Source organism: Panicum hallii, chromosome 1, assembly GCF_002211085.1.
Source record: "Panicum hallii strain FIL2 chromosome 1, PHallii_v3.1, whole genome shotgun sequence".
In the NCBI taxonomy this organism is placed as follows: domain Eukaryota; kingdom Viridiplantae; phylum Streptophyta; class Magnoliopsida; order Poales; family Poaceae; genus Panicum; species Panicum hallii.
Genome location: NC_038042.1, coordinates 25,541,427 through 25,568,988, shown reverse-complemented (window position 1 = coordinate 25,568,988; position 27,562 = coordinate 25,541,427).

The following is a 27,562-nucleotide window of genomic DNA, read 5'->3' as shown; positions in this document are numbered from 1 at the left end:
TAACCAACACGGAGAGGATCTACACGAGATCAGTTCTGGTGTGATCCCTCGGTGGGGGTTGGTTAGCATCTTTGTAACTCTGGCCTCTCAGATATATAAGGGAGGTCAGAGACCCCCTAAAAAGAAGATCATTAGGTCATTCTACACCAAAGAGAATACAAACCACCATACAGGACGTAGGGTGTTACGCTCCGTGCGGCCCGAACCTGTCTAAAGTCTTGTGTTCTTTGCACCTTCGAGTTCCTGATCTCGGCGTTCCCTCACCCAAAACTTACCACCTTGGTATATCCCTCGGTGGGCAGCCGGTTAAACACCGACAGCTGGCGCGCCAGGTAGGGGAGCGCGTCGAAGATCCGCGGCGAGCTCGATGGCATCTTTCAGTTTCATCAGGTCAGTACCCTCTCAGGGTACGACGTTTGTTTTGGCTCGTGGGTTTGCGTCGCAGATGGTGCGGGCGACTTTCGGCGATTCCTCGTCGACATGACGCCAAGAACCGTCGCTGCGGATCCTCGCAGCGGCCTCGTCAAGTTCGTCGACGAGCTCGACAATCTGCCGCTCCACGCTTCCGCGCACAGGTCGAGATGGAATCTATTCCAAGCTCGACTTCTTCTGGTGTCGCGACAACTTCCCTGGTTTGGACTCGTTCCAATTCAGGGATTCGCTGGGTCGGACTCAAACCCGGCTTGCGCGAATCGGCCACTGATCTTCAGGAGGCCAATGCGCTCAGATCCCTCTTCATGTTAGAGAAGGATCTGGATCTGCTGCTCCGGGACGGAAACCCCGAAGCCACCGCGTGTCGGGGGGCTTCGGGTTGTTTTGGCCCCGGTGATTTGGTGATCGCTTCCTCGCCAAAGGGACACATCGTGCATTGGAAGGGCATGAAGCTCTCCAATCTACTCGAGGCAGAGAGTCGCTCGTGGCTCACCTCGAGCCATTGCCTTTCCAGGAGGTCAGGCCGTTGGCCACCGCGGCGGAGGAGTCGACGGAGCTAGTCGACGAAAGTTCTCATGAGCTTTCCTCCCGCCAGGTGCTGATGGCCGAAGAAGGCGAGGACGGTGGGAATCTCCTCATCGACAACTTGGATGTGATATCCGACGATGAGATCACGGCCAACGCCGGTAACGAGAACGACGCCGATCGTGAGGCGCGGAGGGCCAGGAACAGGGCCCGAACGATCCGGCGAAGGAGAGCTAACGAGCGAAGGCGATCTATGCATCGCGAGCTCGACCCCGAGTTTGCTGCCGTAAGCGAGCGGGGCTTCAGGACCCCGGTGGCCAACATTGCCAGGGTCACGGCCATTCTCGAGCGCAGCCACGACCCGGAGGTACGTCAAGCACTCCTCTTTGCGCAGAGGGCTTGGATCCAGTTGGATCAGCATAATCCGGCGTCCATCATCCGGGAAGAGCGCGTGGACGAGAGCCGGAGCCAGGCTCGCAGTCGAACGACTGGTGGTCGTCCTCAAAATCAGATCAGCAACGACAACGCACGCGCGAGCCAGGCCCCTGGCGGGAGGCAACAGCCACCGCAAGGGGGTCGTCCGCGACAGGCCAGTCGACGACCTCCTCCGGAGGACCTGCGCCAGCACATCAATGACGGTCGCGACGCGCACCGTGATCTCCTCCAGGCGCAAGACTCGCGAAGAAGTCGAAGCTGAAGGTACTGATTGTAGCGATCGATTTCCTGCTTTCTCTGCTCGTTTCAGCAGCTACAAGTACCCGGAGGGCTTCAAGCCATCGGCATCACCAAGTACGACGGCAAGCAGGCTCCCCAGCAGTGGCTTCGTTGCTACTCCACGGCCATTGACGTCGCGGGGGGCTCAAATATCACCAAAGTCGTCTACTTCCCGATGGCTTTGGACCCTGCGCGCTCACTTGGCTGGAGAGCCTCGGCAGCAACTCCATCGACTCCTGGGAACGACTTAAGAAGGTCTTTCATCGATAATTTCCAGGGAGCAATTACCCGTGCAGGTACTCAACACGATCTTGCCCAGTGCAAGCAGGAACATAACGAGCTTCTACGGTCCTACACGCGTCGCTTCTTCGATGTCCGCGCCACCATCGCGAACATCTCGGAAAAGGACATCATCGACTGCTTTTACAACGGCATCACCGACCCGAGCATATACAGAGATTTCGGGCGGAACAGGCCGAAAACCGTTGTGGGCCTTCGTGATATGATGCACGATTGGTCCGAGCAGGAGGAGAAGATGCGGGAGCGGTTCCCGCGGCGCCATGATAGCAATCTGCGGCGCCCAAACGACAACCGCAGCGACAAAGGCCAGCGGGACTTTTCCGGGCCACCCCGGAAATGAAAGCCAGATGATGTCATCGTGGCTATCGATCGTCCTTCGCGGGGCAAGAAGTCGACAACTCAGGAGGAGTTCGAGAAGCTCCTACAAAAGAAGTGCCCGTGGCATCCAGGCGCCAACCACGCTGCCATCGACTACTATCACCTTCGGAGGACGTTCAGCAATTCCGGTGGCGGCAGGAAAACAAGAAGCCTGTTGACAAAGAACCCGAGGACGATGATCAGGAGGATCACGGGCGCAATCCGAAGTTTTAGGATGCATCGAAGGTGGTCAACGTCATCTTCGGGGGGGACGAGGATTTCTGTTCCAGGCGGGATCAGAAGCTGCTCCTCCGGGAGATCATGTCCATCGAGCCGGCGGTACCACGACCACTCCGTTGGTCGGAGGTCCCCATCTCGTTCTCTCGTGATGACCAGTGGACGAGTTTTTCCGGGCCCGGCAAGTTTCCCCTGGTTCTGGATCCTGTGTGGCGGAGGTCAAGCTTACCAAGGTCTTGATCGATGGAGGGAGCGGGCTCAATCTCATCTTCGTCAGCACTCTGAAGAAAATGGGCCTGGATTTTAAGGACATGCTGGTTCCCAGCAAATCCCCCTTCTACGGCATTGTCCTAGGTAACGCGGCGCATCCGCTCGGTACGGTGGTCCTCCCAGTTACCTTTGGCACGAGGGAGAACTATCGTACCGAGTTTATCAAGTTCGAGGTGGCTACCTTCGACTCCTCTTACCATGCAATACTGGGTCGTCCGGCACTTGCCAAGTTCATGGCAGTGCCGCATTATGTCTATCTGCTTCTTAAGATGCCAGGACTCGGTGGAGTACTCACCCTCCGTGGTGACCTGAAGAAGTCGTACGATTGCAATCAGGAGGCGATCCAGTACGTCTCGACTACTCGCGTGCCAGATGCTTCGGGAGAAGTACTCGCGGCCGCGCAGCAGCTCTCCCAGACCGGGCTGGAGATTCCATCCAAGAAGGCTAACAAGTCGAGCATCCAGTCGACTGACGATGTGGCCCTCAAGACGATCCAGCTCCAGGAGGGAGATTCATCCAAGACCGCCATCATTGGTGCGGGCTTGGGTGACAAATAGGAACTCGCGCTCGTCAGCTTTCTTCGGGCTAACCGAGACATATTCGCGTGGAAACCAGTGGATATGCCAGGGGTGCCCAGGGAGTTGATCGAGCACGCCTTGAATGTACACCCGAAGGCTACGCCTAAGAAGCAACACCTGCGGAGGTTTGCCCACGACAAGCGTGAGGCCATTAAACGGGAGATCGCTAAACTTCTCGCGGCTGGATTCATTAAAGAAGTAATCCATCCAGAGTGGGTAGCGAATCCCGTCCTTGTAAAGAAAAAGAATAATGAATGGAGAATGTGTGTCGACTACACCGATCTCAACAAGCATTGCCCAAAAGATCATTTTGGGCTGCCGCGCATTGACCAAGTCGTCGATTCGACGGCCGGGTGTGTCCTTCTTTGTTTTCTTGATTGTTACTCAGGGTATCATCAGATTGCGCTCAAAGAGGAGGACCAAATCAAGACTGCATTCATCACCCCGTACGGAACCTACGCCTACAAAACAATGTCCTTCGGGTTGAAAAATGCAGGTGCGACATATCAGCGGGCAATCCAGATGTGTTTCGCGGATCAGCTGCATCGAAATGTCGAGGCTTATGTGGATGACGTGGTCATCAAGACCAGGGAGTCCGATAACTTGATCGCGGATTTGGAGGAGACATTCAGCAGTCTGCGCAGATTCCGGTGGAAACTCAATCCCACCAAATGCGTCTTCGGCGTACCTTCAGGGAAATTGCTCGGGTTCATCGTCAGCAACCGAGGCATTGAAGCCAACCCTGTGAAGATCACGGCCATCACTGATATGGAGGCTCCGGCCACAGTCAAGGATGTGCAAAAGTTAACAGGTTGCATGGCGGCTCTGAACAGGTTCATCTCCCGGCTCGGGGAGAGAGGACTACCCTTCTTCAAGCTCCTGAAACGACAGGATAAGTTTCAATGGACGGAGGAGGCCGAGCGAGCTTTACAAGATCTGAAACATCATCTGCAGTCACCTCCAATCCTCACAGCACCGTTGCCAGGGGAGGATCTACTACTTTACATTGCGGCAACAACTCATGTCGTCAGCAGTGCTATTGTAGTCGAGCGAGGCGAAGAAGGCCATGCGTTTGGAGTGCAGAGGCCTGTCTACTTCGTCAGCGAGGTCCTCTCCGAATCCAAGGTACGATATCCCGCTGTTCAAAAGCTTTTGTACGCTATCTTGATCACATCCAGAAAGCTGCGCCATTACTTCGACGAGTACAATATCACTGTGATCACGGACTTTCCGCTGGCGGATATCCTGCATAATCAAGATGCCACGGGACGTATATCCAAGTGGGCAGTGGAACTGGGGGCTTTGTCAATAGACTTTAAGCCACGCACTGCAATCAAATCACAGGCTCTAGTCGACTTCATGGCTGAGTGGAGAGAGAATCAGGTCCCAACTCCAGTGGACAAGCCAGAGCATTGGACCATGTATTTCGACGGGTCCCTCAAGCTCGACGGCGGTGGCGCTGGGGTTCTGCTTATTTCCCCACGAGGTGAGCAGTTGAAGTACGTCCTTCAGATCCTGTGGGCGGTATCCAACAATGAAGCCGAGTACGAAGCTTTGCTTCACGGGCTTCGTTTGGCGATATCACTAGGGATCAAGCGACTACTTGTATATGGCGACTCTCTTCTTGTTGTTCAGCAGGTCAACAAGGAATGGGATTGCAACAAGGAAACAATGGACGCTTACGTGCAGGAAGTGCGCAAGTTGGAAAGCAAGTTCTCCGGCCTGGAAGTTCATCATGTATTGCGGGAGCACAACGTCGGCGCGGACATCCTGTCTAAACTGGGGTCCACGCGCGCCCAGGTCCCGCCGGGAGTCTTCGTCCAGGAGCTCAACCAGCCATCGATCAAGCCTTCTCCGCAAGTAGCCATCGACGCGGGTCCCCAACAACCCGATCGAGAGGTTATGGTGCTGGAGGAAGACTGGCGAGGGGCTTTTATCGACTTCATACGAGATCAACGGTTGCCAGCGGGAGTCGACGCCAGGAGCGCTCACGCAGCTCGCATCTTGCGACGAAGCAAGGGTTTCGTCCTGGTCAACGACAAGCTCTATCGGCGAGGCGCCCGGTCAGGGGTTCACATGAAGTGCGTCACCAAGGAAGATGGTTACGCCATACTGCGGGAGATCCACGACGGCGTCTGCGGTAATCATGCGGCTTCAAGAACGCTGGTGGGGAAAGCCTACCGAGCCGGCTTCTGGTGGCCCACCGCGGTGACCGACGCGGAGGATCTCGTGCGCAGGTGCCAAAACTGTCAATTCTTCGGCAAACAGACGCATGTTCCAGCTCACAGCCTCATCACCATACCGCCGTCCTGGCCTTTCGCCTGTTGGAGTCTTGACATGATTGGGCCTTTCACGACAGCACCAGGCGGTTTCACCCATGTTCTGGTGGCTATCGACAAGTTTACCAAGTGGATCGAGTACAAGCCGATAGCCAAGCTCACACCAGATCGGGTCGTTGACTTCATCTCAGATATTCTGCATCGTTTCGGCTTCCCCAACTCCATTATCATGGACTTGGGATCAAACTTCACGGCGAGCCAGTTCTGGGAGTTCTGCGAGAATGCTTGCATCGAAGTTAAATATGTCTCAGTCGCACACCCGCGAGCCAATGGACAAGTCGAGCGGGCGAACGGCTTGATAATCGACGGTCTCAAAAAGCGACTATATGATGAAAACAGCAAGAAGGGAGGCAAATGGGTACACGAGCTGCCGCATGTAGTCTGGGGGCTTCGGACTCAGCCGTCCAAAGCCACAGGCCAAACACCCTTCTTCCTTGTATATGGATCCGAAGCCATTTTACCAGCCGATATCATATGGAAGTCCCCAAGGGTCGAAATGTACAATGAAGGCGAGGCGGACGAGGCGCGGCAGTTAGAGCTCGATTCTGTGGAAGAAGCTCGTTGCACTGCTCTTGTCCAGTCAGCCCGGTACCTGCAGGGGATCCGCCGATACCATGATCGCAACGTCAAGGAGCGGTCATTCAGTGTTGGCGAATTGGTCTTGCGTCGTATCCAGGACGAATCTGGCCTACACAAGCTCAACTCAAGGTGGGAGGGCCCGTTCGTCGTCAAGCAGGTCACACGGCTAGGGTCGTATCGACTACAGTGCCCCGAAGGCCAGGACGTCCCAAATTCCTGGAACGTCCAACACCTGCGCAAGTTCTACCCATAAGCAAATGCCCGGTGATATCCGAATTCCCCGGGGGCTTGGAAGATCTCCTTTCCCCAATTCATATTGGAGGCTACGAGCCACAATATTCGGGTCGCACATTCCCTCTCCGGCGCACGACAGCCACGGCCACGGGCGAAACTCTCGCGTAAGCTGGCTACTCGTCGTGAATAAAGTTATGACTACATTCACAACTTATCGACTTTATTTTTTGTCGAACCATCCGCTTTGGCTAAAACTCCTCGATATATCGAGTTCCGCCGCGACCTTAGGTGGTCGCACGCGACCGATGTCGCACTTTGTCCAACTCAGTTGATCCGCTCGACTGGCTAAAAAACAGCGCGTTGGAAAGGCTCGCATAAAGAGCCACCTCGACTACATCCTGAGTGGCTGCACTCAGAACAGTCATGTTTTTGCCAGAAGAATGGCCAAAACGCGGCAACGACCGCACCTGCTCCTAACAGGCTCGATCCGTCCGCCCGGGTCTCACTCAGCTTACGGAGCACGCTCACAAGCAGGAGCGATTTTCGACTACACTCAGAGTTGCCGCACTCGAGCTAGTCCTAACCTTTTGCCCTACGCACGGCAGCCCCGCGACGATGCTCGCGTTCTTTCCTAACGAGTCTAGACCTACAAGATCGGGTTGTGGATACCTTGTTAGACGAGTTCCTACACGGAGCTATGGCTACCTTCAGGGTCGTTGCGCCCCGGGGTAGTGTCTACTACTTGCGCCTTGTAAGCCTGGATACCCGCCCAGCATAGGCACACACACACACAAGTAGAGACATCAAAATAACCATATATACAAGAGAATGATTACTTGTTTCTCATACCCTAATCCTGCAGCACACTGTGTACAATTTGTTCTGCTACAGGTTGGGCTTCTCGCAGGTACTCTTCAAAACGCTCGTCCGAGCAGTCCGCCGCCATCCCCTACGCAAAAATGCCTAGCTGCGCATTCGGCACGAAGGACTTTACATATGCGAGGGCGTTGCTCACGCACGCGACTGGAGCTTCGGATAGGAACTTGAGCATTTTCTTCGGGGCTTCACGGAGTCGCTCCAGCAGGGGCCGCGGGCCTGCCTCGCCTTCTTCTGGGGGATCCACCATGTCCACCAGCTCCTGGGCGGCCCCCCGGAGGTCCTCCAGCTCCTTGCGCATCTGCTCGTCCTTCTCGCCCAGCGCCTTGACTTGCTGAAGGCAGTCGACGAACTGACGCTCAGTGTCGCCGATCACCTTCTGCAGCTTTTCGACTTCATCTGTACGACGATACAGCATATTCTTCACGTCAGTAAGCAGCTCCTCTTTGTATTTCGTTATTTTCCTAAGCTCTGCGGCAAGGGTACTTCAGCATCTAAGGAGACTCACTAAGGAAAAAGTACTCGAGGAAAGCGATAGCTTACCTTGGTGCGCCTTTTTCTCTGCCTTGAGCTGCTCCTGGTACTCTGCTTGTTGCTCCTTGAGCTGTTGCTGGAGCTCGGAGTTGGCCTTCTCCATGTTTTTTAGGTCATTCTTGAGCAGCCAGGTCTCTCAGTCCTTTCTTTCTTCAGTATATCAAGCTCACGCTGCATATAGCAATTCTTCGTCTTCTCCTCGGAGATGCGCTTGTGCAGGGCACCTAACTCCCGCGCATCACTCACAACCGCGCGGAGTTTATCCAACTTCTTCTGGGATTTGGTGATCACATGCTGTGCCAAAGGAGGAGAATGAGTCCTAAACAACTCATCAACGCGCGCACCCAGACCATTACCCGAGTATTACCATGGAGAAGTCGTATAACTCCTTGAAGGTGCTCTTGAAAGTCTTCACATTTTCGGCCATCAGCAGAAGATCATCCACCAGGTCGGTGGTGATGATGTCCTGGTGCCCTAGCCCGGCCCTCAGCACCTCACGAGGACTCCCCGAGGGCCCGGCGGCTTCTCCGGACGGCGGCGGCCGGACACCTGCGAGCATGCGAAGTGGTCACCACATTATGCCCGGACCCTGGCATCAAGCTGCGGGCGGGTAAGCACGTACCTGCGCCACCGGTGGGAGCGGCACCAGGGGCCACGACTTGTTCCTCGCCACTGGGCCCGGCTCCCTCTTGTCGGGACTCGGGAGGCGGCAAGTCGGGGAGCCCCGCATCTGCTTCTGGGGCCACGACTTGTTCATCGCCACCGGGTCCGGCTCCCTCTCGTCGGGACTCGGGAGGCGGCAAGTCGGGGAGCCCCACATCTGCTTCAGGGGCCACCTTTGCGGGTACAGGCCCCCCAGGCGCCAAGGGCTTGGGGGCTGCTGCAGCTGAGGCAGGCGCCGCAGCCCTGCTCGGCTCCAGTTGGAGTTGCACCGCACTTGCAGCCCTGGTGACATCGACAACATGGTTATCCACGCGGGCACGGTCAAGATCTTCAAGTGATTGAAGTAAAACTTACAGTGTCGACTTCTTCTTGGCAGCCTTCTTCACCCGCCAGGCCCGCCGAGGAACGCTCGTCGCTGATGGCGAGGCCTGGCCGGCCGACGGAGGGGTTCCCGCCACGGCAATTGTCACTGCCGCGGCGTCAGAGGAGCCTGTCTCCACCCTTTCGGGTTCAGATCTGGATGGCAGAGCAGGAAGACTGCAAGGGGGTGCTGTCAGTACTCAGCACCATGGAAACTTTGGAACCGACCAAAACAGCAATTCCGTACCTGGAGGACTCGACTTCTTGAGCCTTGCGCTTGCGCACCTGGCGCTGGCCCTTCGGCACCGGTGGCAGAGCGCTGGCCAACTCCACGCTCTGATCGGAGGAGTTGTTCCCGCGCGGCTCCCCCACGGTCCCTCCGCTCGCCTGCGAACCCACGCACTCCGTGGACTCGCTGCTGCCTTGAACCGCAGTATGGCGTGCCGCCTTGGTGGCAACGGCGGCAACAGGACGCGGACCTCCCTCGGCTTCTTCCCCCGCTGGCAAGTCCACGCGTTTGGCGGCCTCATTGCGGCTTTGGGTCGCAGCAAGGCGAGCCTTCTTGGCCGCCGTGACTGCAGAAGGAAGGAGGTGATACGCTCGGGGGAGGTCCGGCTGCGGCGGGTAGCTGCAGTATAGTTTCGAATGTCCCTGCGGAAAGTCCTTCAGTTCAGCACCGGCGCAGTAGTCGATTTCTTCAGCAAAAGAAGTCGAGCACTTACCGGCGGGGGCGGATGTTGCGCGGAGTACAAGGTGGGTACGTACGGCATGGTGTTCACGTCCAGCAGCACCCGCTGAACCCGCTGGAGCGCGACTTCATCTGGCACCTCCTCTGTGCACATGCGAGAAGGATCAGCAGGGCCGGGGTACTCGAAGCCCAGGCAACACCTCTGTTGGATGGGCTGGACGCGGCGCTTGTAAAAGGAGAACATGACGGAGGCGCCGGTCACCCCCCCCCCTTCTTCAGTGCATCGATGGCCTCCAGCAGCTCCTTGACTTGAATCATTTCCATGCCGGAGGGTTCAAGGTTCCATTCCCCCCTCACCACGGGCGGTTTGCTCGACTTCGTCGGCAGGGGGGGAGCATGGTTCTCGATGTAAAACCAGAGGTTTTTCCACCCAGGAAGGTTGGAGGGGAATCTATATGCAAGGTATTTTTCGCCGGCCTGCTGCCGCAGTTGGATGCCGGCGCCCCCTACCACGGCGAGTTTTTTCGTGGTTGGCTGGGGTTTCACGCGGAAGAGGAAGCGGAATAGATCCCAGTGGGGTTCAATTCCGAGAAATGCTTCACAAAAGTGGATGAAAATGGAGATGTGGCAGATGGAATTCGGGTTGAGGTGATGGAGCTCAAGCCCGTAGTAGTAAAGAAGGCCGCGGAAGAAAGAACAAGTGGGGAGGGCCAATCCCCGTTCGGCAAAATGGTAGAATGTGACGATTTCGTCGACATTCTCCATGGGGAAAGGTTCACGGAAAGAGGGGCGCCAGTTGACGAGATTTTTCTCTTGCAGCAACCCCTCAGAAACAAGTTTTTTCAGATTGTTGAGGGAGCACTTACTGTGTGTCCACTCCGCGGTTGTGGTTCCGCATCCTTCTTCATTCCCTCGATCTCTGACTTCTTGGACGTCATCTCCGATGCGCCGGCCACGAGATGCTCGGGGGCTGCGGGGAGAGGGGCGGGGAGGTCGGGGTGGGAGTTTTTCTTGGGGGAAGGCGGCGGCGCTTGGTTTGGACTGGGGAATTTGGTGGCTCTTGATGGAATGCAGATTGAAAGCGTGGTTTTTTCCTACAGTTATCGCGGGGTTAAATAACCAGCGGAGTGGGGGAAAGATACTGTTCTGAAGTTCAAGAGTCGTTTCGTGGAATATTCCGAAGATGAGGGGTCATTTGGTGATCTGATTAGATTGCACCTTTGATTAATCATTTTTTCAGGGCTAATTAGCCCGAAAAAAGGGGTTTTTCGAATCTTTGGTCTAATTACATCATTTGTACCATCGCTTCGATCTCCCCGTAACGTGTCATTGTTTAGCCTGTATGCCACGATTTTTGGACCCTTATCTCCAACTTTGTGGGATTTGGATTCAAGGCTCGGGGGCTGCGGGGTACGTGGCATCGACTACTTATTTTTCAAATTTCTTTGAAGGGTAAGGAAGACTACAGACAAGTGGGACCCTCAGCCTGATCCTCCGATTCAACCTAAGGCTCGGGGGCTACTCCATATGGAGTGTGATTTTGCAATTGCACGCCATATCAGAAATAAAATTCGGGGCATGAGCACCTCCTAGCTTCGATGCAGCCAAACAAGTACTCGAAGAAGGACTTCAAGACGAATCGTCAGAAAGAAGTCGAAGACTGCTTCGAAAGTACTCGATAAGCCTGCAGTACTTAGCTACGAAGAGCTCGGGGGCTTGTCAGACCCGGGGCCACCGGGCTGGGCATGTTATGTAGTCTAAGAGATTAAGCTCGTCTTATCTCTTATTCATTCTGTTTATCTCTTGTTTGTCCCGTTTAAATAGGAGATAGGGATAACCAACACGGAGAGGATCTACACGAGATCAGTTCTGGTGTGATCCCTCGGTGGGGGTTGGTTAGCATCTTTGTAACTCTGGCCTCTCAGATATATAAGGGAGGTCAGAGACCCCCCTAAAAACAGAAGATCATTAGGTCATTCTACACCAAAGAGAATACAAACCACCATACAGGACGTAGGGTGTTACGCTCCGTGCGGCCCGAACCTGTCTAAAGTCTTGTGTTCTTTGCACCTTCGAGTTCCTGATCTCGGCGTTCCCTCACCCAAAACTTACCACCTTGGGTATATCCCTCGGTGGGCAGCCGGTTAAACACCGACAGAATAGACCAAAAACTCTCCCAGGCCGGGCTAGAAATCCCTACGAGAAAGGCCAGCAAGTCGAGCATCCAGTCGACCGACGACATGGCCCTCAAGATGATCTAGCTCCAGGAGGGCGACCCATCTAAGATCGCTGTAATCGGTGCAGGCTTAGATGTGAAATAGGAACTTGCACTCGTCAGTTTCCTTCAGGCTAACCGAGATATATTCGCATAGAAACCAGCGGATATGCCAAGAGTGCCTAGGGAACTGATCGAGCATAGTCTAAATGTACACACACAGGCTGTGCCCAAAAAGCAAGGCCTTCGAAGGTTTGCTCAAGACAAATGTGAGGCAATCAAAAGGGAACTAGCTAAACTCCTCGCGGCTGGCTTCATTAAAGAAGTAATCCATCTAGCGTGGGTAGCTAATCCCGTCCTTGTAAAGAAAAAGAACAATGAATGGAGAATGTGCGTTGACTACACCGATCTCAACAAGCATTGCCCGAAGGATCACTTCGGGTTACCGCACATTGATCAAGTTGTCGACTCGACGGCGGGTTGTGTACTCCTCTGCTTCCTTGACTGCTATTCAGGGTACCACCAGATCACGCTCAAGGAGGAAGATCAAATAAAAACCGTGTTTATCACCCCGTTCGGGACATATGCCTACAAAACTATGTCTTTCGGGTTGAAAAATGCAGGAGCAACCTATCAACGCGCAATTTAGATGTGCTTCGCTGAGCAGCTGCATCGGAATGATGAGGCCTACGTGGATGATGTGGTCATCAAGACCAAGAATCCCGATGACCTGATTGCAGACTTGGAAGAGACGTTCAGCAGCTTACGCAAGTTTTGATGGAAGCTCAACCCAACAAATTGCATTTTTGGAGTACCATCAGGATAATTGCTCGGGTTCATCGTCAGCAACCGAGGAATTGAAGCCAATCCTGTGAAGATCACGGCCATCGCTGACATGGAGGCTCCGGCCACAATCAAGGATGTGCAGAAGCTAACAGGATGTATGGCAGCCCTGAACAGGTTCATCTCCCGACTCGGGGAGAGAGGACTACCCTTCTTCAAACTCCTGAAATGCCAAGACAAGTTCCAGTGGACCGAGGAGGCCGAGCAGGCCCTGCAGGATCTGAAACAACACTTACAGTTACCTCCGGCCCTTATAGCACCACTGCTAGGAGAAGATCTACTACTCTATATTGCGGCGACAACTCATGTTGTCAGCAGTGCCATTGTAGTCGAGTGCAGCAAGGAAGGCCATGCGTTTGGAGTGCAGAGGCCCGTGTACTTCGTCAGCGAGGTACTCTCTGAATCTAAGGTGCGATACCCGGCAGTTCAGAAACTTTTATATGCAATACTGATCACATCAAGAAAGCTGCGCCATTACTTCGACGAGTATAAGATCACTGTGATTACAGATTTTCCGTTGGCGGATATTCTACACAATCAGGATGCCACGGGGCGTATATCAAAGTGGGCAGTGGAACTGGAGGCTCTGTCAATCGACTTCAAGCCACGCACTGCAATTAAGTCTCAAGCTCTAGTTGATTTTATGGCCAAGTGGAGAGAGAACCAAATTCCAACTCCAGTCGACAAGCCAGAGCACTGGACCATGTACTTCGATGGGTCTCTTAAGCTCGATGGCGACGGTGCTGGAGTCCTACTTATCTCTCCAAGAGGCGAACACTGAGGTTCCTCCAGATCCTATGGGAGGTATCCAATAATGAAGCCGAGTATGAAACCTTGCCTCACGGGCTACGTTTGGCGATATCGCTCGGCATCAAGCGACTACTTGTATATGGCAATTCACTTCTGGTTGTTCAACAAGTCAACAAAGAGTGGGACTGCAACAAGAAGAAAATGGATGCCTACGTACAAGAAGTTCACAAGCTGGAAAATAAATTTTCCGGCCTGGAGGTTCATCACGTGATACGGGAACATAATGTTGGCGCAGACATACTATCCAAGCTAGGATCCACCCGTGCACAAGTTCCAGCAGGAGTTTTCATCCAGGAGTTGAAGCAGCCATCCATCAATTCCTCACCTCAGATAACCACTGATACCGGCTCTCAAAAGCCCGATCGGGAGGTTATGATGCTTGGAGAGGACTGGAGAGAAACTTATATTGACTTCATCCGGGACCAAAGACTACAGTGGGGATGAATGCAAGAAGCGCAGCGGCAGCTCGTGTCATGTGCAGAAGCAAAGGTTTTGTCCTAGTCGACAATAAACTCTACCAGCGTGGTGCATGATTAGGTCTACTCATGAAATGCGTCACGGGAGAAGACTGCTACGTCATACTGCTGGAGATACATGAGGGCGTATGCGGCAACCACGCAGCTTCAAGAACGCTAGTGGGGAAAGCATAGAGAGCTGGTTTCTAGTGGCCCACCGCAGTGTCTGATGCTGAGGACCTCGTGCGGAGATGCCAAAACTGCCGATTCTTCGGCAAGCAATCTCATGTCCCAGCTCACAATCTTATCACCATGCCACCATCCTGGTCGTTTGCTTGTTGGAGCCTTGATATGATTGGGCCATTTACAACAGCGCCAGGTGGTTTCACCCACGTATTGGTAGCAATCGATAAGTTTACCAAGTGGATCGAGTACAAGCCGATAACCAAGCTCACGCTAGACAGAGTCGTTGATTTCATCTTCAACATTCTGCATCGCTTCGGTTTCCTGAACACCATCACCACAGACCTGGGATCAAATTTCATAGCAAACCAGTTCTGGGAGTTCTGTGAAAATGCGTGCATCAAAGTCAAATATGTCTCCGTTGCACACCCAATGGCCAATGGTCAAGTCGAGAGGGCGAACGGCATGATAATCGAGGGCCTCAAGAAAAGACTCTATGATGAAAACAGCAAGAAAGGAGGAAATTGGATACACGAGTTGCCACATGTCGTCTGGGGCCTTAGGACTCAGCCGTCCAAAGCCATAGGGCAAACTCCGTTCTTTCTTGTCTACGGCTCTGAAGCTATCTTGCCGGCTAACATCATGTGGGAATCCCCAAGGGTTGAAATGTACAATGAAGGTGAGGCAGACGAAGCAAGGCAGCTAGAGCTTGACTCTATCGAAGAGGCTCGCTGCACTGCTCTTGGCTTACACAACGTCAGCACGATACCTACAGGGGATCCGCCGATATCACGACCGCAACGTTAGAGAACGGTCGTTCAGTATAGGCGATTTGGTCCTACACCGCATTCAAGATGAGTCCAGCTTACACAAGCTCAATTCAAGGTGGGAAGGACCATTCGTCATCAAGCAGATTACAAGACCCCGAGGGCCAAGACGTCACAAATTCTTGGAACGTTCAGAACCTGCGCAAGTTTTACGCATAAGAAGACGTGCAGGGATAGCTGTTCTCCGAGCGCCTAGGCAGTTTTCTTCTGATTCAATTTGGAGGCTATGTGCCACAGAATCCAGAATGTAAACTTTTGTTAAAATATGGAGGCTGTAGCCACATTCATGTTTTATAAGAACCGACTTCTTGCCATGAGCATGACAGTCGTTGCGATGATGATCGCGTTTTTTTCCTAACAGGTTAGATCCGCTCGATCGGATTCTATCTAACTTGTTGGACGGGCTCACATGAGGAGCTATATCGACTACTCCCAGAGTCGCTGCACTCGAGGTGGTTTCAACTTCTTGCCATGAGCATGACAGTCGTTGCGATGATGATCACATTTTTTTCCTAACAGGTTAGATCCGCTCGAACGGATTCTATCTAACTTGTTGGACGGGCTCACCTGAGGAGCTATTTCGACTACTCCGAGGGTCGCTGCACCCGGGGTAGTGTCTACTACTTAGCCTACGAACATGGATGGTAATCCAGAAATCATAAGGCAATGATGAGTATAGATGTCACTGACAGATATATTACAAGGAGAAGAGTACTTATTTTTACAATATCTCAATCCTTTATTACACTTTCTACTATTTTTTCAGTTACAGGCCTGGCCTCTAGAAGGTACTCGCTGAACTGTTCTACTGAGCAGTCTGCAGCTGCACCCTGTGCGAGTACCTCTAGTCGAGCCTTAGGACAAAAGGATTTTACAAGACCTAAGGTGTGACTGAGACATGTGGTGGGGGCTTCGACGATGAAGCTGAGGACTTTCTGCGGTGATCCGAGGAGTCGCTCCAGTAGGGATCGCTCGCCTGCTTCATTGCCTTTCTGTGGATCCACCATGTCGACAAGCTGTTGGGCGGCCCCCTTAGGTCCTCCAGCTCTTTCTGGCGCTGCTCCTTTTCTTCGCCAAGCGTCTTGATCTGCTGAAGGCAGTCGAGGAACTGTTGTTCGGTATCGGCGATCACCTTCTGCAGCCTCTCGACGTCATCTGTACGGTGATACAGCATATTCTTCATGTCAGCAAGCAACTCTTCTTTATATGTTAAGAGTTTCCTAAGCGTTGCAGTGAAGACAGTTTTCAGAACTCAAGACAAACTGCTAAGAGAAAGTACTCGAGCGAGGAAAGGACCTGCCTTGGTGCGCCTTTTTCTGCCCCTTAAGCTGTTCTTGGAGCTCGGAGTTGGACTTCTCCAGATTGCAGAGATCGTTCTTGAGAAGCCATGTTTCTCGTGTCCGCTCCTGCTTCAGCTTATCGAGCTCTCTCTGAAGATACAAGTTCTTTCGATGTTCTTCTAATATGCGTTGATCCTTCGCTTGGAGTTCCTGGAGGCCACTCTCGACTGCTTTTAGCTTCTCCAATTTTTTTTGGGAGCGTTTGGCCACATCCTACATAAGGGGGGAGACTAAGACAAGCAACTCGACAAAGCATAATGCAAGCAACTCGACAGCCAATTATTTCCCAAGGGAATATTTTTTTCTACTACATGCCACGACCATTGGATCCTTTTTTCCAAACCTAAGAGATTTGGATTCAAGGCTCAGGGGCTGCGGGATACGTCACATCGACTACTTAGTTTTTGAATATATTCAAAAAGTAAGTAAGGAAGATTCAAGACTATTGTGACCCTCAGCCTGATTCTTTGATTCAACCTAAGGCTCAGTGGCTACTCCATATGGAGTGCGATTTTTCATCGCACACCATACCAAAAAAGTAATTCGGAGCATGAGCACCTCATAGCTTCGATGCAGCCAAGGAAGTACTCGAAGAAGAACTTCAAAATAGAGCTCAAAAACAAGCTGAAGATTACTTCAGAAGTACTCGAGGAGCCTGCAGTACTTAGCTACGAAGAGATCGGGAGCTTGTCAGACCCGGCACTGCGGGACTGCATACATAACGTAGTTCATATAGGATTAGGGGATAGGACATGTCCTATACCTTGTATATGTTGTACTCTACTCGCATGCGAAGTAGGACTGGCCGATACAGAAGGAAGCTACTCGAGTTGTACTCGAGTACGGTTCCTAGGCTAGTGTCGGACTAGGATTCATGTAACCCTGTCCTCCCGGATATATAAGGGCGGGCAGGGACCCCCTCAAAACATCAATCAACACTCAAGGCAATACAAACCACCATACAGAACGTGGGGTATTACGCACATTGCGGCCTGAACCTATCTAAACCTTGTGTTGCTTGCACCTTCGAGAACCTGATCTCGGCGTCACCCTACCTAAAACTTACCACCTCGGGTATACCCCTCGGTGGGCAGGCGGTAAAACACCGACATCCTCCACTCGGAATCAGCTCTCAAGGTCTGAGCACCATGGTGATACCGCACTGGTCAGTTGCACCCCTGGTGGAGGCCACGGGAGTTGGAGGAACGACAACCACCAGCGCAATGAGGGTCACTCATCCACGCGTGGCAACAACGAACAAGAAGTACAACAACCCCCTTGCAACCAGCATGGGGCAAGGCACCATGGCCAAGATCAAGTTGAGGCCAACCTCCATCATGCTCCCACGGTCGACCTCAGGCAAAAAATCAATGAGGGCCGCGACGCGCAGCTTGTTATTGAAGCAAGGAGGAGGGACCGTACCGGCAGGTACCACGACAATGACGACAGCAACCGCTTACCCGCCTTCACCACCAGCATCACCGACAAGTCCTACCCAAGGACTTCAAACCAGTCGGAATCCCCAAGTATGAGGGTAAGCAGGACCCGCGCTAGTGGATTTGATGCTACTCCGTCGCCATTGAAGTTTCAGGGAGATCCAACTCTACAAAAGCTCTCTACTTCCCGGTGGCTTTGGAGTCTGCGCCCCTCACGTGGCTTGAGAGCCTCAACCAAACTCTATCGATTCATGGGAGGACCTCAAGCGGGCCTTCATCGATAACTTCCAGGGATCCATGATCAGGGTGGGCACTCACCACGACTTGTCCTAGGTGAAGCAGGAGATGAACGAGACCCTAAGGTCCTACACACGGTGTTTTCTTCGAGATGCGCACCACCATCGCCAACATCACCGATGAGGACGCCATCCGCTGTTTCCAACACGACCTCTTCTCGAAGAACACGTACCACGCCGACTACTGCCGTGGAGCTGCGTGACATGATGGCACGGTGGGCTGACCAGGAGGATGAGGAAAATGACCGCTTCCCTAAGCGCAATCATGACAAGCAAGGCAATGGCAACGGCCACTTCAACAAAAGCCAGTGAAACACTCGGGGAACACCCGAAAGTGCAAGCCAGACCATGAAGTCGTGGCTGTCGAGCATAACCCGCGTGGCAAGAAGTCGAGGAACAACCACTCAGACTACAAGCAAGTCATGCATAAACAATGCCTGATACACCCAAAGTCTCTGGATACACTCTTCGAGTGCGTCACCATCCAAAAATCACTAATGCGCCACCCCTCCCCCAAGCAGGAAAGCGAAAGGACAAGGAGGATGATGAAGAAGGAGGTGACAAGTCGGGGGCTCAAGACTTCCAGGATCTGAAGAATGTCATCAACATCATCTTCGGCGGAGATGATGGATTCCCCTCCAAGCGCGCGCAGAAGCTAACCCTGCGTGAAATACTCTCTGTGGAGCCAGCCATGATAAGGACTTTGAGATACAGCGAGGTCCTGATCTCCTTCTCCAGGGACGATCAATGGACCAGCTTCTCCGAGTCGGGAAAATTCCCGCTCGTCCTAGACCCTGTTGTGGCAGGCTCACAGCTCAACCGAGTACTCATCAACGGCGGAAGCGGCCTCAACCTGCTCTTCATGAGTACTCTCAAGAAGATGGGACTGGACATCTCCAAGATGCTCACTCCCATCAAAGCTCCCTTCTACGGCATCGTCCCAAGCAACATGGCTACACCACTTGGGTCAGTGGTCCTGCCAGTCACCTTCGGGTCAGGATTTTGACTCGTCATACCATGCCATTCTTGGCAGGCCGGTGCTAGCCAAATTCATGGCTATGCCCCACTACGTCTACCTGCTACTCAAGATGCCAGGCAAGACAGGTGTACTCACACTCCGTGGCGACTTGAAGAAGTTGTATGACTGCAACCAGGAGGTGATTGAGTACACCATAACTTCATGCGTGCTAGAGCTGTCTACAGAAGTACTCACGGCCGCGCTAACGCTGACTAACACAGAGATGGAGATCTCCAACCAGTGGCCAAGCCAGTCGAGGGTAAAGCCCAACCCCAGCGACATCGGCTTCAAGACCCTCCAGCTGCAAGAAGGCGACCTGTCCAAGACCGCTTTGATCGGGGGCGGCTTAGGCGAAAAATATGAAAGCGCGCTCCTCAACTTCCTTAGGGCTAATCGAGACATATTCGCGTGGAAACCAGCAGATATGCCAAGGGTGCCCAAGAGTTGACTGAGCATTGCCTAAAAGTTGACCCTAAAGCCACTCCAAAAAAGTAACGACTATGTCATTTCACCCCCGACAAGAGGGAGGCCATCAAGAAAGAGTTAGCAAAACTACTCGCGGCTAGTTTTATTAAAGAGGTATACCACCCCGAGTGGTTAGCCAACCCTGTACTTGTACTGAAAAAGAATAATAATGAATGGAGGATGTGTGTTGATTATACTAATCTCAACAAACACTGCCCGAATGACCCCTTCACGCTCCCACACATCGACCAAGTCATCCACTCCACGACTAGCTGCGTCTTGCTTTCCTTCCTCGACTGCTACTCGGGCTATCATCAGATAGCTCTCAACAAGGAAAACCAGATCAAAATGGCGTTCATCACCTCCTTTGGAGCATATGCTTATACTACAATGTCTTTCGAGTTGAAGAACGCAAGAGCCACCTATCAACGGGCCATCCAACTGTGCCTTGCGGACCAACTACACTGCAACATTGAAGCTTACATGGATGATGTGGTCATCAAGACCAGATCCCACGACGAGTTCATTATTGACCTCGAGGAGACTTTCAACAGCTTGCGACGGTTTTGATGGAAGCTCAACCTGACAAAGTGCGTCTTTGGCGTGCCTCAAGGCAAACTACTCGGGTTAATTGTCAGTCACCACGGGATCGAAGCAAATCCAGAGAAGATTAACGCCATTACAGCCATGGATGCTCCAAAGACGATCAAGGACGTCTAGAAGCTCACTGGTTGCATGGCAGCTCTGAACCGATTCATCTCCCAACTTGGAGAAAGGGGACTACACTTCTTCAAGTTGCTCAAGCACCACGACAAGTTCAAGTGGGCCAAGGAGGCAAACCAGGCATTACAAGATCTCAAACACCACTTGCAGTTGCCACCCATCCTGACGGCTCCCCAACCAGGTGAGAACCTGCTACTCTACAATGCCGCGACTACTCATGTCGTCAGTACAACAATCGTGGTGGAACGACAGGACGAAGGCCATGCCTTTAGGGTGCAGTGACTAGTTTACTTCATCAGTGAAGTCCTCTCTGAATCTAAGGTTCATTACCCGACGATTTAGAAAATACTTTCCGGTATACTCATCACTTCCAGGAAGCTTCGCCACTACTTCGATTCATACAATATCCTAGTGGTCTCCAACTTCCCATTGGCGGATATCCTCCACAATCGGGATGCTACCGGGCACATCTCCAAGTAGGCAGTGGAGCTGGGAGCCCTTACACTCAACTTCAAGCCTCGGACAGCCATCAAATCGTAGGCACTAGTCGATTTCATGGCGGAGTGGCAAGAAAACCAAGTGGAAACCCCAACAAACTAGCCGGAGCATTGGGTCATGTACTTTGACGGTTCACTCAAGTTCGGTGACAAGAATCAACTACTTTTGCGGGAGTACTCTTCATCAGCCCGAGACAAGAATAGCTCAAGTACGTGTTTCAAATACTTTTGAGGTCTCCAACAATGAGACCGAGTATGAGGCATTGTTGCACGGCCTACGCCTAGCAATCTTCCTGGGCATTAAGTGACTACTCGTCTATGGCGACTCCTTACTGGTGGTTCAACAAGTCAACAAGGAGTGGGACATCAACAAGGACACCATGGATGCCTACGTCATGGAAATACGCAAGCTCGAGAAAAAGTTCTCGGGGCTGGAAATTCACCATGTGGTGTGACATCCCGAAAAAATTTACCAAAGAAATCATACGCTAAAAATATCTTTTTCAGAAACCTTCTTGTCGAAGCACTAATTCCCCGGAACCCCGAACCGACACCTGAATCCGACCGCTGTCACCTCCCCCTTTTCTCCTCGCGCAGCGTGCGAATGTCGCGCGCGTGGCCGACCAGCCGCGGTCGCCGCCGCGAATGTCGCCGGCGCGCGTCACCCCCTTTTTCTCCTTTCCTCTCTTTTCCCTTTGTTTCTTCTTTTCCCTTTCTTTTTCCCCATTTTCCTTCTCTTTTCTTTTCCTCCCCTTTTCTTTTTCCATTTCTTTCCCTCCCTTTTCCTTTTCCTTTTCCCTCCTCCTCCCTTCCCCTCCCTTCTCCTTCCCCCTTCCCCTGCTCCCGAGCACCACCCGGCCTCCGGCTTCCGAGCCACGCCGCCTCCCTTCCCTCGCGCACGCGCGCGCGCCTGCTCCTGGCCGACCCCACCTGCGTCGCGCACGCGCGCGCGCCCGAGCGCCGCTCGCACCCTCACCCCTGGCCGCGCGCCGGCCCTGCCCCCGCCGCGCGCGAGCCCTGCCCCGGCCGTGCCGCGATGCACGCGCACGCGCCCCACGTGGCCGTGCGCCGCGCCGTGCCGCCCGTCGCTCGCACCCCGCCCCTGGCCCGCGCCTCGCCGCGCCGTGCGCGCACGCGCGCGCCCTCCCCTGTGCGTGGCCGTGCCGCCCGCCACTGCCGCATCCCGCCCTCGCCGCTCGCGCCATCGCCCTGTGCTCGCACATGTGCTCGACGACGCCTCGACGCCTACGCCCTCGCCACACGCCGCGTCACGACGCAAACAAACGGCCGAAGTGCCATTAATGGCGCTCCGCACCGGCCACCATCACGGTCACCCCCTCCACCGCCTTCCCCGGCCTATAAGTAGGGCCTTCGCGCAGCCCCCGACCGCCACCACCGCCCTCGCCACCGCGCGCCCCCTCCCCAAGCTCGCAGCGCTGCCGCCGCCCGCAGCTCTATCGCCGCCCGCTGCCCGCCGTGGGCACGCCCCCTTGCTCCATCTCGGCCCAAGGTGAGGCCGGGGATGGAATCCCTTTGTCCCCCTCTCCCTCATCCCCCTGCCCCGGGCCGCCCTTGGGCCCTGGCCGGCCGAAGTGGCCGCCGCCGCCGCCCCTTCCCCCCTTCCTCTGCTTCGGTCACGGGGGGGAGGAGGAAGAACAGGGCAAATATGCCCGATAACCCCCCTGCCTTGTTCTCATTTCCAAATGAGGACCTTCCCCCCTATTTACTTCCTTTTGCAAAAGAAACCCTGCTCTTTCTATTATTTCAAACCGAACCCCTCCATTACATAAACCTAAATATACCCGACACCCTTTAGCATACCCTGAGTATTTCTAGGGTTCGCAAATAGGTCCTTACTCCCCCTGGATAGTTACGAATAAGCCCCTGGACCCCTGTTTAACCCCCGAACCCTATCTAACTCGTCATTTTATGCGCCAAACAACCTCCGATCGACCCGAAACTTTACCACGCCCTTTCTAGTATAGTTCTAACCATGCCATTAAGAAACCACCCAAAAATATTACCCCCTATCTCCATAACTAAATTATTTCCGATTCAAGCTCAACGATAGAAGCCTTTAGTTCTTTCGCTTGATTGTGTGCCTGTTTATTTGCATCGTAGGACACGAAGTGAACGAGGAAGGTCCCGACTGTGATCAAGCGAACGAGGACCAGTTCTGCGACCCCGAACCCGAGGGACAGTGCTTCGATCAGGACCTCCCGCAAGGATTTGATGATGGCAAGTTCAATCCCGCCCTTTGATGCATGTTTCTGTCCTAGTTTTTTATAAACGCAACCCGTTGGCCTGTTTTATAAAAATGCATGGTTTTGCTTGAGAAAACATGGTAGGATAGCCACCCTTGCTTTGTGATAACCACCCCTTGTTTTGTGATGACTATTCCTTGACCACCTGTTTTATAAATAAAAATGTGTGTGTGTGGGAAGAGGTGAAATGTGGTTTTGAAAAATAAGTTAGACAGGATGGATGGCTTTACTGTGTGAATTGCCGTTGGTGTGCTCGTACCTGTGTGGTTGAGCAAGGACGGGAGATATCTATCTTGTCGCCCCTAAGGACCGAGTTGATGTGTCATCTCACCTAGCTTCCTGTCGTGCAAACCACTTGACCGTTGTATGGGCAACGGCTTAGCATAAACCCCACTAGTTAGTCTGATAGCCATCACGAGAGCTGAGAGCAACGGGTGATCAAGGAGAAGGGATAAGCCCTGTGTGACTTATGCCCCGGTTAAACCTCGGAGATAGGTCGAATGACCCCTTGATGGATCCCGTGGTGGCTAGTCAGGTCTAGCTAAGGTGGGTATTGGCTTTGTTGGGATCTGCACCGACACTAAGGTGATCGTGCTGTGGTACCCCACCTGTGGGTAAAGTTGCACACCTCTGCAGAGTTGAAATCTATTCGAATAGCCGTGCCCACGGTATTGGTCAAGTTACGGTGTGGTCACATAACTAGTGTTTCTCTCTGGGAATGGTTGGACTAGCGTGGGTTGTTTGGAAAGTGTCCGGCAGTTGTGCCGTGTGCTACGACGGACGGGGAGTCCGGTAGCAGCTTAAAACTTGGATCCTGTGTGGATCAACACCATGTGCTCCTTGGTACTTAAAAACTTGTTTTGAAAAATGTTTTTAAACGAACCTTTGCATATAACTGAGTTTTCCGCAAATGAACCCTAACCTTATCCTTGGACTGTCCTGTGCATTGATTTCTGTTATACTCCCCCCCCCCCCCCCGTGGGTGTGATTGGACTTGCTGAGTACGTTTGTACTCACCCTACTCTTACTTTTTACAGCAGAGGGTCCAGACTACCTCCCCGAAGATGTCGAGTAGGGTTTTGTCCTGCACCCAGTCTTGCCTGTGGTTAAGGCCACCGCTGGAGTTCCGCATGGCGCAAGACTCTGATGACCCTCTTTTCGTAGCTAGTGTAGTAGTGTGGGTTTTAGTTGTAGTCCTCGCGATAGTGGCGCTTCACTGCCCATTACCGCGTAGAGTTGTACGGTGATGTACCATCTGATGTAATAAAAGTGTTATCAGCCTCCTGGGACTGATAAAGCATCACTTTTAAGTCTTCCCTGATGGGGGGACGCTTCATGTGGTTCATGACAACAATGTGGGCGGGGACGTGCTCTCCAAACTGGGTTCTAATCGAGCTAACGTCCCACCTGGAGTTTTTGTTCACGAGTTGCATCACCCTTCCATCAGGGCACCGAACACAAGTTCCATCGCTCAGGGTCCCAACGAACCCAACCGAGAGGTCTTGATGATCAAGGTTGACTGGAGGATGGCCTTCATCGACTACATCCAGGTGCACAAACTAACCCTCGGCATCGACCCAAAAGGTGCTGAAGCTACTCACATCCTACGGTGTAGCAAAGGGTATGTTCTAGTCGGGGGCAACCTATACAAGCGTGGATCATCATCAGGCATACTCATGAAGTGTGTCAGCAAGGAGGATGGTAAAGAGATACTCTAGGAGATCCACGAAGGCGTGTGCGGGAACCACGCTGCTTTTTGCACACTAGTCGGCAAGGCGTTTCAATCTGATTTCTACTAGCCGACTGCTTTGGCAGATGCCAAAGCACTCGTTCGCCGGTGCACCAACTGCCAATTCTTTGGCAAACAGCCTCATGTTCCGGCTCATAATCTTATCACCATACCACCTTTATGGCCATTTACATGCTAGGGCCTGGACATGATAGGGCCCTTCACAACTGCGCTAGGAGGTTTCACACACGTGTTGGTTGCCATTAACAAGTTTACAAAGTGGATCGAGTACAAACCAATCGCAACGCTCTCTGCACATCAAGTGGTTACTTTCATCTTACACCATTTTGTCTTCCCCAACACCATCATCACAGATTTGGAGTTCATCGTTACCACGACAAGAATGTTCAACGATGCTCTTTCAACGTTGGAGATATGGTTTTTCGACGAATCCACGATGATACTGGACTACACAAGCTTAACTCATGATGGGAAGGACCTTTCATTATGCACAAGGTTACAGGCCCTAGAACTTATCGCTTACAATACCCGGATGGCCAAGAGGTACCAAACTCATGGAATATTAAACACCTACGTCGATTTCATCCTTGATCAACTGGGGACATCTTCTATTGGTGCCTAGATGTTGATACTACCAGTATGTTTTATCGGTTTACGACTGGTACTACGCGCAAGTTTACTGAAGGAGCCTCGCTCCCATACTTTCAGTATCTAATTACTAGTGTACGACTAGTCTTTGGCGTTACTGAAGGGCTTTTGTGCTAATACTTCCAGTACAACTCTGTTTTACTGGTTTATGAGTGGTATCACGTGCAAGTTTGCTGAAGGGGCCTTGCTCCCTTATTTCCAGTAACATATTTGTTTTTGACTGGTACATTATGTTATTGAAGGGGCCTTGCTCCCATGACAAGAAGTTTACTAGTTTACGTCTACCTCTACATATGTGCGACTACTTCGACTACTTGTTTTGACTACAACCCTAGTCTGGATCGATTCCGACTAGATGGCTTCATCGACCGCTCAAGCACTAGTGGCTACTTGTTCAATGTCTGAACTCGGGGGCTAGCACCACATTCTGCAATGACTACTTTATGACTATCATCTGGCTCCTGGCTCGGGGGCTTGATGTGACAAGGCACTCAACGTGACTCATGGGGCAGCTCTCATGCTTACATGCTGGATGCTGGACAATTCCTCGATAATGCCGGATCCAAGAGGCTTTTTAAGATTTGTCTTGGGTATATGTTTGCTAAACATTATTTCAGGGATTTTATCCTGAAATAAGAGGTTTGTTCAATTTGTTACCTAGAGGTCTTATTTAGTCATTGGTTCAGAGCACAAAAGATTGGTTTGAGAGCTAATTTTTGGTGTTTGTTGGAGATGTTATTTGTTTCACCATTTTTTCAGGGAACTCATCCCGAAAAAAGAGGTTTTCAAATTTACTACACCAATTTCCCCATGTTCACATCAAATTTTTGCCATCATTTATTGCATGCCACGATTCTTTGAACCTTTATTCCAAACCTTGGGGATTTGGATTCAAGGCTTTGAGGCTGCAGGACACCTGTCATCAGCGACTTATTTTTTCAAATCTGCTGAAAGATAAGGACAGAAGACTCAAGATTAAATTGACCCTCAGCCTGATTCTATGAGTCAACCTAAGACTTGGGGGCTACTCCATATGGAATGCGAATTTAATCGCACCCCATATAAAGAAGACTGGACAACTACTCAGGGTATAGACACCTCACAGCCTCGATGCAGCCAAGGAAGTACTCGAGGACACCTTCAAGATGAAGTTCAGGAGAACTCGAAGAAGCCTTCAGAAGTACTCGGACGCTTGCAGTACTCGGCTACGGAGAGCTCGGGGGCTTGTCAGATCCGAGCACACGGGACTGTTCACGTGGCACATTTCTCCTGGGATACGGGATGGGACATGGCCCAGCCCTACATCTGTTTTAACTACTCGTAATGCAGTAGGATTACTCGTACAGTAGTGAAACTAGTCGGACACGATGGAAGACTACCCGAGAAGTACTTGGGTAGGACTCCTGGGCTTGTACCCGACTAGGAATTCCATATAAACCTGTCCCCCCAGACTATATAAGGGCGGACAGGGATCCCCTCGGGAGCAATCATCATCAAAGGCAATACAAACACACAGGATGTAGGGTATTACGCTCTCAGCGGCCTGAACCTGTCTAAAACCTTGCGTTCCTTTGCACCTTCGAGTTCCTGATCTCGGCGACACCCTACCTACAAACTCACCACCTCGGGCTATCTCTCGGTGGACGTGGCGGTAAAACACTGACACCTACCATATCAGCATACCTGCTCGTCGCGATATTGTGGTCTGATGACCTGACAATTTACACCTACTGACTTGCTGAGCATTTATATTTGACTAGCATGGCATGTGCATGCACCTTGCTACCTCTATTAATTAAATTTTCCCATCTAAAGTTAAAATAACATAGCTGGAGGTTAGCTAGCGAGCTATTGTGCTGCACAAGCCAAAATAGGTACAAAATAATACTCACTCTACTCTCTTTTAATAGTTCTATTTTATCTAGTACAATGATTAAGAAGAAAAACCTTGCTTATCATCTCATTAGTCACGACTTCTCATTTTTTATGTTATCATATATGCATACTAATCTTTCTAAGAACAGCCATTCATACAATTCCTAAGATATCAACTCAAATAGGACTATCAAAGGAGAATAAATCAAAATAGGACTATCCAAAGAAAAT